Raw genomic sequence first — 13,328 nt, 5'->3', positions numbered from 1 at the left:
TCCTTCCAACAAAGGCTTTCTTCTACACAGCCAAAGTAAGATGGTTGCCCTCAAACAAGAGTCACACCGACACAATCTATAATTTAATATACAGACTGTCTGCATTCCAATGTTCTCATCTGTCCTAGTAACCACTCCGCATTTGTCTCCATGACCACCAACCCCATTCAGGACCCAGACAAGGGTGAGACCTGCACTGTGTGGCGTGTCTACACAGTCATCTGTAGCAGTTTCCAATAGCTGGATCCCTGTGCCTAATTTATGTTTTAATGAATCCACCAACATATAATTTAATTACTGATAAATTACTTTCTGTAGACCTGATAACTAGTGGGGAATGTGCCCCATGTATAGTGAGGGTCTTGTTGAAAATGTAGTTCCCCAAGCACAATGCTCCGTTGACCTCTCCTAGATTTTCATACTTGGGCGAGAGAGGTAGTACAGGCCACTCATAATGCCACAGCGTAAGCCCTGGTGTCACACTTTCTGTGGCTAGTTCCCAGACTCACAGCTTAACAGCTGAGTTACAGCTTATTTATTGATCCTCTGTAAACAGTTCCTCCTCCATAAAATAAGGATAATCACTATCCACCTTATAGAATTGTTACATGAATTAAATAAGATAATAAATGTCAAGTGTTAATAAGGTGCCTGAGAGTCAAGGTTCAATAAACATTGTCACATACCTATATGCCAGGCTCCCTTAAAGCCAAAAAGGAAATTGCTATAAATAGCAGGAAACTAGATTTGTGGGAACTCATCAATCTCCCTTTTATTCTCAATTCAGGGCCCTAAATTAGTACTTTTAGTATAGATGAGAATCCTTCCAGGGTCCCAATAAAAGGCAGAATGTGATTCAGAGGTTTAGAGTAGTGTCTGAAATCTGAACATCTCCCAGGTGAGGCCAATGCCCTGGTCCATGGGCCCGACTTTTTTTTTTTTTTTAAGAGAGAGAGAGAGAATTTTTTTAATATTTATTTTTTAGTTTTCAGTGGACACAACATCTTTGTTTGTATGTGGTGCTGAGGATCGAACCTGGGCCGCATGCACGCCAGGCGAGCGCGCTACAGCTTGAGCCACCTCCCCAGCCCTAATGGGCCTGACTTTGAGTAGCAAGATCCTAAATCGTTCCCAGGAGTAAATGCCCTCTTACGCATCTCATATCAGACTCTGGGGTAAAATGCTACAGGAAACTGATTCCAGATATTCTTTTGTGACTATTTCTAGAAAACACTAATCAAACACTATACTGATTAAGCCATTAGGATTATTTAGAAAAGAACTTTTACCTCATGTTTACTTGAAGCTTTATCGCTTTTTGTTTCTATATATTTATTACATGCACATGAAAGATAAAACAGTAGAAAATGCTTTGGATTTAGACTGATCAGAGTTTAAATGCAAACCTTCCATTTTCCCCAGATTATCAAGGTCAAGTTATTTAAGTTCTTTGAATCTCAATGATCTCATCTAAAAATGGTGACAATAATGTTGACCTTATGGATCCTTTTGGGTTAAACTATATGTACACATACATGTGTATTTTTCTATATAAATAGAGGTAGAAAGAACACAGAAGAGACCTATTACTATTTCCCAGAATACAGCAGGTGCTCAACAATGGGTAGCTTAAGTAACTCCTCCTACTATTATTTGTGAACCCATCAGGATGCATTTCTATTTTCATCAAGTAATTCTTAGGAATCACAAGGCCACAGACCCACAGAGTGACATCATTCTGGATCTGGAAAGTAGCTTCGGGTGTTTCTTGAGGACCTATCCTGCCCCGAAGAGAAGTCCATCATTCCTGTCCTCTGGGGCTTTGATAGCAGGAGAACACCAGTCCCACGAAGAGCACATGGGCTCATTTGCCTGCAAACAGCCTTCAAATGAGAGTGGCCACCTTTATTTCTTGTGGTCAAGATCCCAATTTGCTTCTAACTCAGTAAGCACAGCCTCGTGTGTAAAATTCATTCCCACACACTCCCAATGAGGAAAAGTCTCCAAGTCTCTGAACAGGGCAGTTGAAAAGTTTTACTTTTCATTCCCTTTTGGGCACCTGGGAGTCTTCAATGCACATTTTGAGGGTAGAATCAGGCAGACAAACCACTGTTCTGTGGTGGGAGAATGCCACAGCGAGGAGCATGCCATCTTTTGGTTAAAGACAGACTTCCCTACAGTATATGTCTATTTTTTCCTTCAGGAAGATGGAGGCATTAGCTGCACTTGGCTGAGAAGACAGAAAGCACCAGATTTTGTGATAGAATGAAACGGGCTCTGTGAGACCTGTGGACTGATTGCTGGCCTTAGTGCAGGGAGATGCCCCCATCCTAGATGCGGGATGGCTGGAGGAGGGCAGCAGCTCCCTGTGCACTTGTTTGCATCACAAGAACCTCAGACCCAGGTTCCTGATTGGAGAATCATGACGTTACTCTCAGAATCAAGTACTGACTTCACAGGTGAGGGTCAGACACAATCCACAGCACCATGTGTGGACCAGAGCTGGGTCTCTGAAGTGGACACCTCCTTCCTAATGAATGTTCTTTGACAGAATTCTGCTCTTCCAACATTACTAGAATTGCCTATTTTCTGGATCATGGCAAGGAGAAACAGTTTCTAGATTCATATCTAACCTTTGTTTTCATGGTCCACTGGCCCAAGTATCTACGAATGTGTCTGGACACGAAAGCAACTGTTTCTGGCTGGATCCTGTCTGTTGAAATCTCCATCCTAAACCCCCCTTCCTGGTACAGGGATCTCTTGGGTTGTGTTTCAGGAACTGGCACAGGGTGTTGGTGCTCCTGATTCTATGAGCCTTTCTGATTCCCCTATCGGAGCCGTGACCTTCTTGTCCCTGTGCCTGGGAGGAGCTGCATTTAAACTCCTTCTACCCTAGATGCCATCTTCCCTGCAGAGTTCCATCAGTTTTGAGCACTGTGGCCACTACCTTGAGAGAAGGGAAGGAGAGAGTCTTCTCTCATTGGTGCTCAAAACTCTGACCTGAAGCTACATGGTCGTTTGACTCTTAGCATCTTAAAGACTATTTGCAGTTGATGGGCAACTTCTGCCAAATTCATCCCTTCTCTTTAGGGAGTTTGTCACATATCCCTGTAAAGAATAAGCCGGGATATAATTTTCCATAGAGTAAGAACTTTTCCATCTGTGTTTTCAGAACAGGACACGGAAGTTCAGAGCTAATAAGAGCCCCATGAATCTTTGGTGGCAGGATCAAAACTTGATTTTACGTGCCTGGGCTTCATGGTCCATGACCTACCCATGAAATTACCTGCTTCCATAACCCAAGCTGACCTACAAGTCAGAAGGGAGAGGATATGAGTCTTCAGTGTCCATGAAGCCACAGCTTGGGCTCTTCAAGGGAAGGAAAGGCAGAGGAGCACAGAGTCCGTTCCCACCACCACTCTGTCTTCTCCTGGATCTTTGAGTTAAGTCTTTGTGACTCAGCCATGAAAATTCCAGAACACTGCAGATTTCCCCACTTGTATTTAGGACTGGTTAACCTGGGAAGAAAGCTCTTCTTCCAGGTGTCCAATGGGAAGAATAACTACAACCATTTTTTTTTTTGTCACAAATAGAGAGGAATGTCACACACACCCATTATCTTGTTCATCTAAGAAATGAGAATGGCGATGGTGAGGTGGAGGAGTGTGTAGGAGGAAGGAAGATGTCCTCAAGGGGCCATGCATTGTGACAGACACTTCCCATGGCAGATTCCTACAACATCTGATGACCTTTTGATCAGACACCATTCCTCTGATTTTTCCTATGAGAAAGCTGAGTGTCAGATGGGTTCACAGAGCCACACAAGGCAGGCCTGACAGGCAGACCTGGGATCATTTCAAGGGAAGTTCATTCTCTCCTTCCTGCCACACTTCCTCCCCAAACCATTTGGCATACTAATGCTCAGACACTGAACTCCTGGCTGTCTTGTGATAATGGAAGCCCACTTATCTTTTTTGTGTGGATTCCAGCAATTGCAGAAATGCAGTCTGCTGTCAGAGGACTTCATTATTAATGACCAAACTGGAGGCGAGGTTTCTGGATCATGCCCTTCACCTCCACGGGGGACACTTCTCTTCCGTGCCCCTTCCTCCAGGGTGCATGAGAACTGTGACTGCAGCAATTCTATCACCATTATCCAATAACCTCAACACAGGAGGAGGATGTCAGTCAAACTTGTCACCCACCCTCACATTACGTGCCTGTCCCAGTTACCTCAGTCGGGCCCATCCATCTTCTACTCTCCAGGGGTATGAAGGGGACCATGGGCAAGGAGAGAGGGCTGCTCAGTTGATTGACATGGGGCTTAGGCACAGAGAGCAATGCAGGCTTCTGTGCGGAACTGTTGAAGTCCAGCAGCTTCCCTCATGAAGGCTCTGAATGAAAATTGCCTTTAGAGAATACTAAAAAGGGAGAGGTAACAATAGATAAAAGCTCACCCCCCCAAAAAAGAGAGAACCCTTTATTTATAGCTTCCACACTAATTCAAAACAATCCAAAGTGCCTAGATTTGCCTGAGCACTCCCTTTCCACACAAAAACAAATGCCTCTCAGGCTGCCTTTATTCTAGTACAATATCAGTGCCCAAGGCGGGGAACAGTCTGTACTTCACTCCACAGAGCCCGTCCAAATTTACAATTAAATGGAACTGACACAGCTGATCATCCTGAAGCTGTTTCCTTTTCAGCTGGGGCTTTTCCTTTGGAAGCTGGGATCTCATGCTGGCTGTGTCCCAAACTGATGCCACTTACTGTACACCATTTTCCTCGCAGGCACTGGGACACTGTGTTCAGCTGGAGCAACGGGGTCCCATCCAGGGTGATTTGTCATGCAGCAGACACTTGGCAATGTCTGCAGACATTTTTTGATGGTCACAACTTGGGGGAGGGGGTTGCTACTGGCCCCTCCTGAGAAACGTGGTGAAAAATCCTACAATGTATACGCCAGCTTCTGCAAACTTGATTTTCCAGCCTGGACTGTCAGTACTGTTGCTGGGTGAGAAAGCAGCTGGCTGGGAGGGCGGGAAGGCCTTCCCGTGTTGGGAAGGTTGCAGAGGCTCTCCTTCCCCAAGTTGCAGGTGCACTCTAATCAGAAGAGTGTTACTCAAAATTCTGTGTGGGAAGGAGGTGCAGCAAACCCAAGAGAAAAATGAGAATGGCACGTGGAGAGCCAAAGCGTGCTGAGCCGGGATGCGATTGAAGATGACCAAGCCTAATCTGTCACACCAGGGAACTGTAGAAAGAAAGGGGTTGTGTAGGTTTGGAACAGTGTTTGTTCAGTCCTTATTGTCTGTCCTTCAAGTTCGTTGTCCACTGCCTGTTCAATGTGGAAGAGGCACGGTCTGAAGGTCTAGCCAGGAGGCAGTTACTCCAGCAATATTTGCATTATTTTTTTCTAAGATACCAGGTTGTCTTGGATGGGAGGCTCCAACAGTTGACTGACAGGTGAATTAAGCAAGAAGGTTAAGTTTTCATTCTGCCAACATGGTGTTTAATAAGGAAGCAAGAACATAAGAAGGAAGGAAGGGAGAAACCTTAGGTTTTAAGTGGCTTTTCATGAGGGGTGTAGAAAGCTAGAATTACTGCTACTTAATGGTCACATTTTAAATAAAAAGTTGTGACATAAATGTTGGAGGTAGAAATAGCCAGAAGCATTACCTAGCCCGGTGGGAGCTCCCTCTTACAATCATCTGGAAAGGTTTGACAAACACCCAGAGGTTCTGATTTAATTGATCAGCACAGGGTCTGGGCATAGGTATTTTTTAAAGCTCCCAGATGATTCCAGGTGCAGCCAAGGATGAGGATCTTGGAGGATCTGCTCTTCTTTTTCTCACAAGAGGAAAAAGAAGAGCAGAGAAAATGAAGATAAAGTTTGGTCAAGATGTGTCTTCAAAGTGCCTGTTTCCAGTGCTTTGGAAACTTAACCAGGACTACCTATGCAGTGGAGAAGATCAGAGGGAAACCCAAGAACTATGGAATGAGTGTTTCCAACTCGTGTTGTCAGGAAGAGCCAAGCAGCCAGCAGTTTCTGGAGTGAGCCAGCCTCTCTTGAGATCTGCCACCCAGTGGATGGCTCGTGAGCCCTCTGGTCCTCAGAAACATCCCTTGGCTACAGTGGCAGCTTGTGATGCTGCTTCACCTTGAGAGAGCATCTCCTTTTACTTGCATTGCTTGACCCCAATAATTTCCCTCCTTGGAATTCCAGGCAAATCTACATTACCCAAGACAAGGACGGAGACATGCTTTAGAAGGATGTGAAGATGTCTGCTCTTATTGGAAAAAATAAAACTCCACCTGTCACCACAGTGATATTAACTGGAAATGACATACAAACCGAATTCTCTCTGAGAAAATAACAGTCCAATAATGGGTGACAGGATAGATGGTGTCCCACACTCCCAAGGGACTGGAGGCAGTAGCAGAGCACACGAGCTCACTGCTCCCAGCTGAGCTGCAGGAGGAAGGCGAGAAAGTGGCCTCTCCCTGGTGGAAATCCCAGGTTCTCCAACTGTGACGTCTGCAGTATCAGACAAGGACTCGAGCCCACAAACCAAATAAGATCATGAAAACACTCAGCCCCACACAATCACACTTTTCCAGGACTCTAACATTCTGAAGAGGGCAGTGGACAGTGGATGGTCAAGAAGCACAGGCAGTGAGTTTGTGCAAGCACCAAGAATGTGTGTTCTCTTGTTTATTCCCAGAGTGACTCCTGTGGAGCTTGGAATTCAAGTCCACACCTTCCAAAGGCAGAAGCTGAGGATTTGAGAGATTAAGAAACTTCTCCCAAAATCTCATGGGGAGGAAATCAGAGAGCTAAAATTCACAGCCCGTGTTCTTTTTGTTCCAGAGGGACAGAGCTACCTGGGTGCTTCCTATGGTTTTATTGGACACATGTTTGCATTCAGACTGGGTGTCTGGTTCTCTTGCAGTCTGGGCAAGTGTGTCCTCTAACACATTGCCTACCCAGCTACCACGTCAGGTAGACCGTGGCTTTTCTCGCCCCTTTCTAGTTACTTCTGTCATTGTGACAGTCTCACTTTCAGATATTAAAAGCATCAGAATTTAATATCGACTCTGTTCCATGCTCCCCCCACCCTAGCTCAGGCCAGAGCGGCATTTTTACGGTCTGGGAAGTCAATTTTCATCTGACTTCCTCATTTCCTTCTCCTTTTTCATTTGCTCTTTCTTCCCTCTGCCCCCAGGCCTCAGGCTGCTTCTACTTTCTCCTGGAGCAGCTCAAGGAGAAAACTGAAAAATTAAAGCCTACAATGGCTCTACGTGACTGCGGCTGTCAAACGTGACATCCATGCAGACACCCGAGTGCTGGCGTTGCTGTTCTGGTGGGGCGATGGTGGGCTTTTTGGAGGCACCTTAGTTTTGAAACCTCCCTTGAGCATCGCAGGACTGGGTGGGTAAGGGTACTCACGGCTGCCGCTGGTTACAGCACAAGGGTTCCCAGTAAGGTGAGCAGAAGCAAAAGACGTGGGGCAAAGGGCAGGGAACCAGGTGCAGGCTTGCGGCTTCCTTCCCAGAAGAGTCCACTGCTGAGTTCTGCAGCAGTGAGTGGTGACAGCACGTGTGTAATGTGGCCCACTAGCATCCAGGGTGTAATGTGGACAAAGCATCCAGGGTTTTGCTCGGGGCTGGTATATCCGTGGCCTCTGCTTGGCACATACCACAATTCCAGACTCCAGAAGGAAAGCGGGAGTTGAGCATGAGCTGTATTGTCCCTGCAGTGTGGACAGGGGCCGTTCTCCTCTGTGCTGGGAATGGCCAGCAGCGACGTCCACCCAGGGCCCCACCTTGTAAGCAGAGCCTCCAGAGGCAGTGGTCAGGCCTGATGTGAGCATTCTCTTCTGCACGCCCTCATTGCTTTCAGGCCACTCTCAGGCTGACGGTTGACCAGGACTCCCTTGCTGACTCGTGAGGACTAACTCCCTCTCTGTGCCTCTGTAGCACGCCTCTAGTGTCTTTATTCTGAGCATCTGCAGCCCCACAGGCTGTCCCCAGTGTCTGTCATCTGTGGTTCCTGTGGACCTGAGTTTCCAGGCCACTTTGCTGACCCTGTCCAGCTCTGCTGGCAGTTCTAGCCAAGTCTCCTCCAGAGCGAAAGGCAGATGCTGTCCTCTGTGGTCCCCAAACTCTAAGACATCCCTTCACAACCTCCTAAGGATGTTCTCCATACTCTGGTCCCCTGCTCTTCTAGGAGTCACCGAGTTCCCTTTCTTGGCTTGAGAAAGGTCAATATCCCTTCCCCCTGTTCTTGTTTTGCAAAGAAATCCTGGGCCAATCTCTGGGTTGCTCTTATATACAGACCGGAGGTGAGTGAGGGAGTGAGGGGCTAAAGCATTCTGGTGGGTTTTGGCCGCCTCCCAGCAAGTTCTTCACTGATGTATCTAGGAACTCTTTTTCAGAATCTACAGTACCTTTTTTTTTCAATTGTTCAGAGTTTGGGGATTATGCTAAAATTCTGAGAAATAGGAGATCCATTTAGCATTCTGTCATTTAACTCTCGTTGTGGTTTGGATATGGTTTGTTCCCCAAAGATTCATGTGCTAGAAGCTTGGACCCCAGTGTGCTAGAATCAAGGTGTTAGAACATTAAGAGGTGCCTTATGGAGGGCCATCGGGTCCCTAGGGGCTCTGCCCTTGTGAATGAATTGAGCTTTCCCATGGGGTGAGTCAGGTCTTGTGGGATTAGTTCTTGTGAGAGCAGGTGGTTACAAAGAGAGGTCAATCTGTGAGCCTGTCCCTTCTGCTACCCCTCCACCATGCTGTGACATAGCCAAGGTCTCTTGCCAGAAGGCTGGTGCCAAACTGTTCGGACCTTCCAGTCACCAGAATTGTGAGCCAAACAAATGTATTTGCTTTATAAGCTACCTGGCTCAAGAAATTTTGTTATAGAAACACAAAAGGAACTAGATCAATTCTTATTTTCATATTTCCAAAGACTTGATTCACACACCCCAAGTCACCTGGACATTCATACACCTTCTATGTTCCCCATTTATATTCTCTCTTCTATGAAGTCTTCACAGATATGTTTCTAATAGGACTTTTACCTTGCTATTTGCCTAATTAATCTCCATTGGCCATCCAGAGGTCATGGGGATGTCGATGTCCTTGGGACATCTCACAGAGTCTGACCTCACCTGCTTTTCCAGCTCCATTTCTGGATATTCCTACCTTGTCTCCAAAGCTCTTTTTCTTGTGTGCTGAGCTCTTTCTTTCCCTGAACCTTTGTTCACACTATCTCCTCCGCTTATCTACATGGAAAACTTCTCCTCGTTTCTCCAGAGACCCTGATATAATTATCTACTTCCTCTTTTGTTCCTTAATAGCACTTGGTGCCTCCCAGCTAGCTGTGCAACCTTGGTCAGAAATACTCAATCTCTCTGTGCCTCAGCTTTCTCATCTGTAAAACTGGGATAAAAATATTACCATTTCATCATGTTGTTAGGAGGACTATACCATAGAGGACAATATTATAAAGCATTGAGAATATGCTTGGTGTGGTTCACATTCTATAGTATCCATCATTTAAATATTTTATATAGATCTGTTTTATAAATGCCAACTTTACATGTGTCAGCTCTGCTTCCACCTTCAAGACAATCAGCTGCGTGATAGCAAGCAATCTTCCTCGTCCGTTTTGTGTGCCCTGTGGAAAGTGTACACAGCAGGTGCTCAGTCAAGGGCTATTAACAAAATATTATGTATGGAATGATATCATGCCTGAAAGATTACTTAAAATGGGGTAGAAGTGGAAGAAGGTCGAGACACAACAAGACAACTGTTGGTATTGATATTAGTGTTTGGTGGATGAATGGGAATTATTGTTTGTTCTATTTTTTAAAAATTAGGAAATGTTTCCTAATAAAAACTAATTAGGGGGCTGTGGATGTGGCTCAAGCGGTAACGCGCTTGCCTGGCATGCGTGGGGTGCTGGGTTTGATCCTCAACACCACATAAAAATATAATAAAGATGTTGTGTCCACTGAAAACTGAAAAATAAATACTAAAAAATTCTCACTCTCTCTCTCTCTTCAAAAACAAAATTAGGAAAAAAGAGGAAAATACGATCGATGAAAAAGTTAGTGAATTAAAAGAATACACTCCATTTCTTTGACTCCCCATTTCTGTACTTCCTTTTTAGAACTCACCTTCAGACTTCTTTTTGCTTTTTTTTTTTTTTTTTCTGAGAAGGAAGAAATGAGAAGGACCAAGAAATCAGAAATCTTTGCTTGTGTGCCTCTAAATTCCCTATTTCCTTACCTCTGGGGGAGGCAAAAATTACACTGCAAGCCATGTTTGAATTTTTTTTCTTTTCGTGGCCAATCGTTATCTTATTTGAAAGGAGATAGATGGCTGTCATTCTTGAATCACTAATGAGACCTTTGCTGGGGTTTTGCGGGTTTCTCTCTTTTTCATATTTACTCCCCCGGCCATCTTGGAGCTTCCCAGTTCTGAGGATTGGTAAAGTCATTTCAAAGGCCACACACTGCCTGATTTGCATTTTCTGCTGTCTGCTAAAGATGTGGCCTCTGGAAGGGGCAGTGCCATGAGACTGCAATCTGTCCCCAGCGCTGGCAGCCGCCTGACATGTCTGGAGACCCCAGGTACTTAATGCTGTCCATCAAGCATGGGAAGCGACCACCCCACCTGTCCAGATGAAGCTCTGTGTTGTCAGATTCCTCTGCAGCTGGGTTAGTGGGGCTTTTCTTACTCTTCTGGAAAATAACCAGGAATTAGTGTGCACTTAGAAGGGAAGGTGGGTGTTCATCTGGGGTGGAGGGGGTTTCGCTGGGCACCTGCTATTGTCCAGGAATTCCGTATCCGTCCCCTGGCAGCTGTCTGGTGGGCGTGCTTAATCCCTGATGAGAGCTGAGGACCGAAGCTCAGAGATGGTGGTGAATCTCTGGATAGAATTCAGGTCTGACTTCAGTGCCACAGGCCTTTCCACAGTCCCCACTGATGGACTTCTAATATCCTGAGGGAAAAAGGACTCACCAGCCCCAGGGGAGAGAAGAGGAAGCCCAAGCCCTTTGTGCTGGGCTCTGTGTCCCCCAACTCAACCACCAGAGCTTCGCTGTCACTACTTCTCCTTATAAACCAGCAGTTGCTGATACTCGGTGTGCTCCTGTAGGTGCTGGGCCCTGTGTTCAGCAATGTATAGACACTGTCCTTTAATGCTCATGAGCCCTGAGAAATGCATGGCACCATGACCACCCCCCATTTACCCGCCAGGAGACGGGGTCACAGGGAGGGTGAGGCACTCCATAGAAGTGTTCACAGCGGCCAGGAATCAATATGGCGCGGAGCTCCCCAGCCCAGACCTGATTTGAATAAGTTACCTTTTCCCTGGTGGCTCAGGGCTCAGCAGCCCTTCCCTCCACCCCTCCTCCCGCTCATTCTGTACCACGCAGCCCTGGGAATGTGAGTCAGGAGGAGTTCTCACCCAGGAGGATCCCTGGCTGCAATGTGAAGGAAGGGCCTGGAGCCCAGGACAGGGGAGGACGCTTTTGTCATCTGGCAAAGAATCCAGAGGTGTTAAAAGAGCCCTGTCCTGAGGTCACTCCTGAGGGGCGGAGCTGAGACCTGCCTGCTGGCCTCCTCCCTTCCATGCTCACTTCTCCTCTCCCGAGTGGGTGGCCTACTTGGTGGCTCTCTGTCCTCAGGGTGACCCTGACAGGGGGAAGTGCTGGTCTCTGACCACTTTTGCTGACTCCTCGCCTTTTCGTTTGCTAGCCTGGGTTTTGTTTAGATCACGGGTCGGTACTTCCACCTCCCACCCATGGGCAGTAAATGTCACTCCCTGTTACCAGGGATTGCTCTTTTGGGGGCAGTTTTGCTTCCAATGCAGGCTTTTGCCTTCTTTAAATGACTTTAGTTTCATTTTTGTTTTTGATCGGGGACATTTCTTCTCTCTTTCTTGCTTGCTCATCTTCTCTTTCATGTTTGAACCCAGATAATTTTTTTGTTTTGTTTCGTTTTTTTTTTTTTTGTCCTTCAAAAGAATACAGTAGGCGGGGAAAGGAGGGTAGTGAGCAGTCTCTGCCTTTCCCAACCTGCCACTCTCTCAGGGCATGAGCCAGTATTATCACATTGTGAACAGACTTGTGATTTGTGGCTTATGGAGTAGCAGAAGCATCTGCCACCCAGTTCCCTGGGGAGGTTGGAGCTTCCTGAGGGAAGAAAGTGCCAGAGGATTCCGAGCTCGCTCTGGCTGCACCCTGGGTGAGTTGGAAACCTGCTCCCACCCCCACCGCAACCCCAGGGTTCTGTAGGTGAACTTCTGGCTTGCTGGGCTGAATGGGCCACTGGCCTTCAGGGCCAGCCCCTGCCATCCCAGTTATCTGAAGGGACCAAAGTTTCCTAAGCCAACTCTGATGAGATGAGACAGTGGGCAGGGATCCCCTCTCTGGAGGAAAGGGGGGCCTGGTCGAGTTCTACTGACCAGAGACAGATGCCATCCCTGGAACAGAGTGGCTCCTGGCACCTGACGAGTCTCCCCTGCAGGGGGCTCTGTGCTTCTTCCTGGAGTCCCTGCTGGGCCACCTTCCCTGAAGCTTGGCTTTCTGTGCTTTGCCCCTGGTCCTCTGACCTCTGCACCAAGGCAGCCCCCTTGCCTGGGCTGCTCTCAGTTCTCTGGATGTCCCCGGTCACACTGCTCACCAGAGAGGCAGCCACTCTTCTCCCCAGGACATTCTTTTCTTAGGAAAGAAAAACTGCTATTTTGTTCTCTCAAATCTAACTTTCCCAGATGGAGGCTTGGCTGTTCCAGAATGATCCATGGGCTTCCTCTCCTTCCTCAGTAGAGAACGAAGCCTTCTGGGGAGATGGGGTGCATCACAGCCATCCTTCAACTACCTGTCAGCCTGCAGACCACCCTGCCTGGCCCCTGGTTCTGAGTAGGACAGAGCATGCCTGCCCTCTCCCCTCCAAGCTGGGAAGAAGAAGCCCTCTAGAAATTGACATTGAAATGAAAAATAAAAACAAGGAAGTCAGGACAAGCATCTTTTAGGTTGTGTGTGTTTTAATTGCTGGTTTGGTGTGGACTCCTGTTGAGGCCTGGCTTACTGGAAATAGCTGTCTTATTGGTCTTCTAACAGTCTCTCTCTGCCCACCCCCCTACCCCCAGCCAAATAGCATCCTCTCAGGGCCCAGTTACTAAAAACAGTCACCAATGTTTATGCACCTTCTGAAGAACTGACCAAGATGAAAGAGAATTTATATTCCAGCATTAGAGGCTGAAGCTTTGCTTATGGAGTCAGGGACAAAGCATTTATTTACCCAGATTTACTTCTTT

At 46.8% G+C, this 13,328-nt stretch overlaps 1 long non-coding RNA gene across 1 annotated transcript; it reads left to right on the top strand.

Annotated features, from left to right (window-relative positions):
* Positions 1-12,053: 12,053 nt before the first annotated feature.
* LOC125616496 lies at positions 12,054-13,035 on the top strand. The gene is made up of 2 exons (XR_007347126.1): positions 12,054-12,256; positions 12,783-13,035. It is a non-coding gene; the product is annotated as an uncharacterized LOC125616496 (long non-coding RNA).
* The last annotated feature ends 293 nt before the right edge of the window (positions 13,036-13,328 follow it).

This window comes from Marmota marmota, unplaced genomic scaffold, assembly GCF_001458135.2.
Source record: "Marmota marmota marmota unplaced genomic scaffold, marMar, whole genome shotgun sequence".
Lineage (NCBI taxonomy): Eukaryota > Metazoa > Chordata > Mammalia > Rodentia > Sciuridae > Marmota > Marmota marmota.
This window is presented reverse-complemented; position numbering and strand designations above follow the sequence as displayed.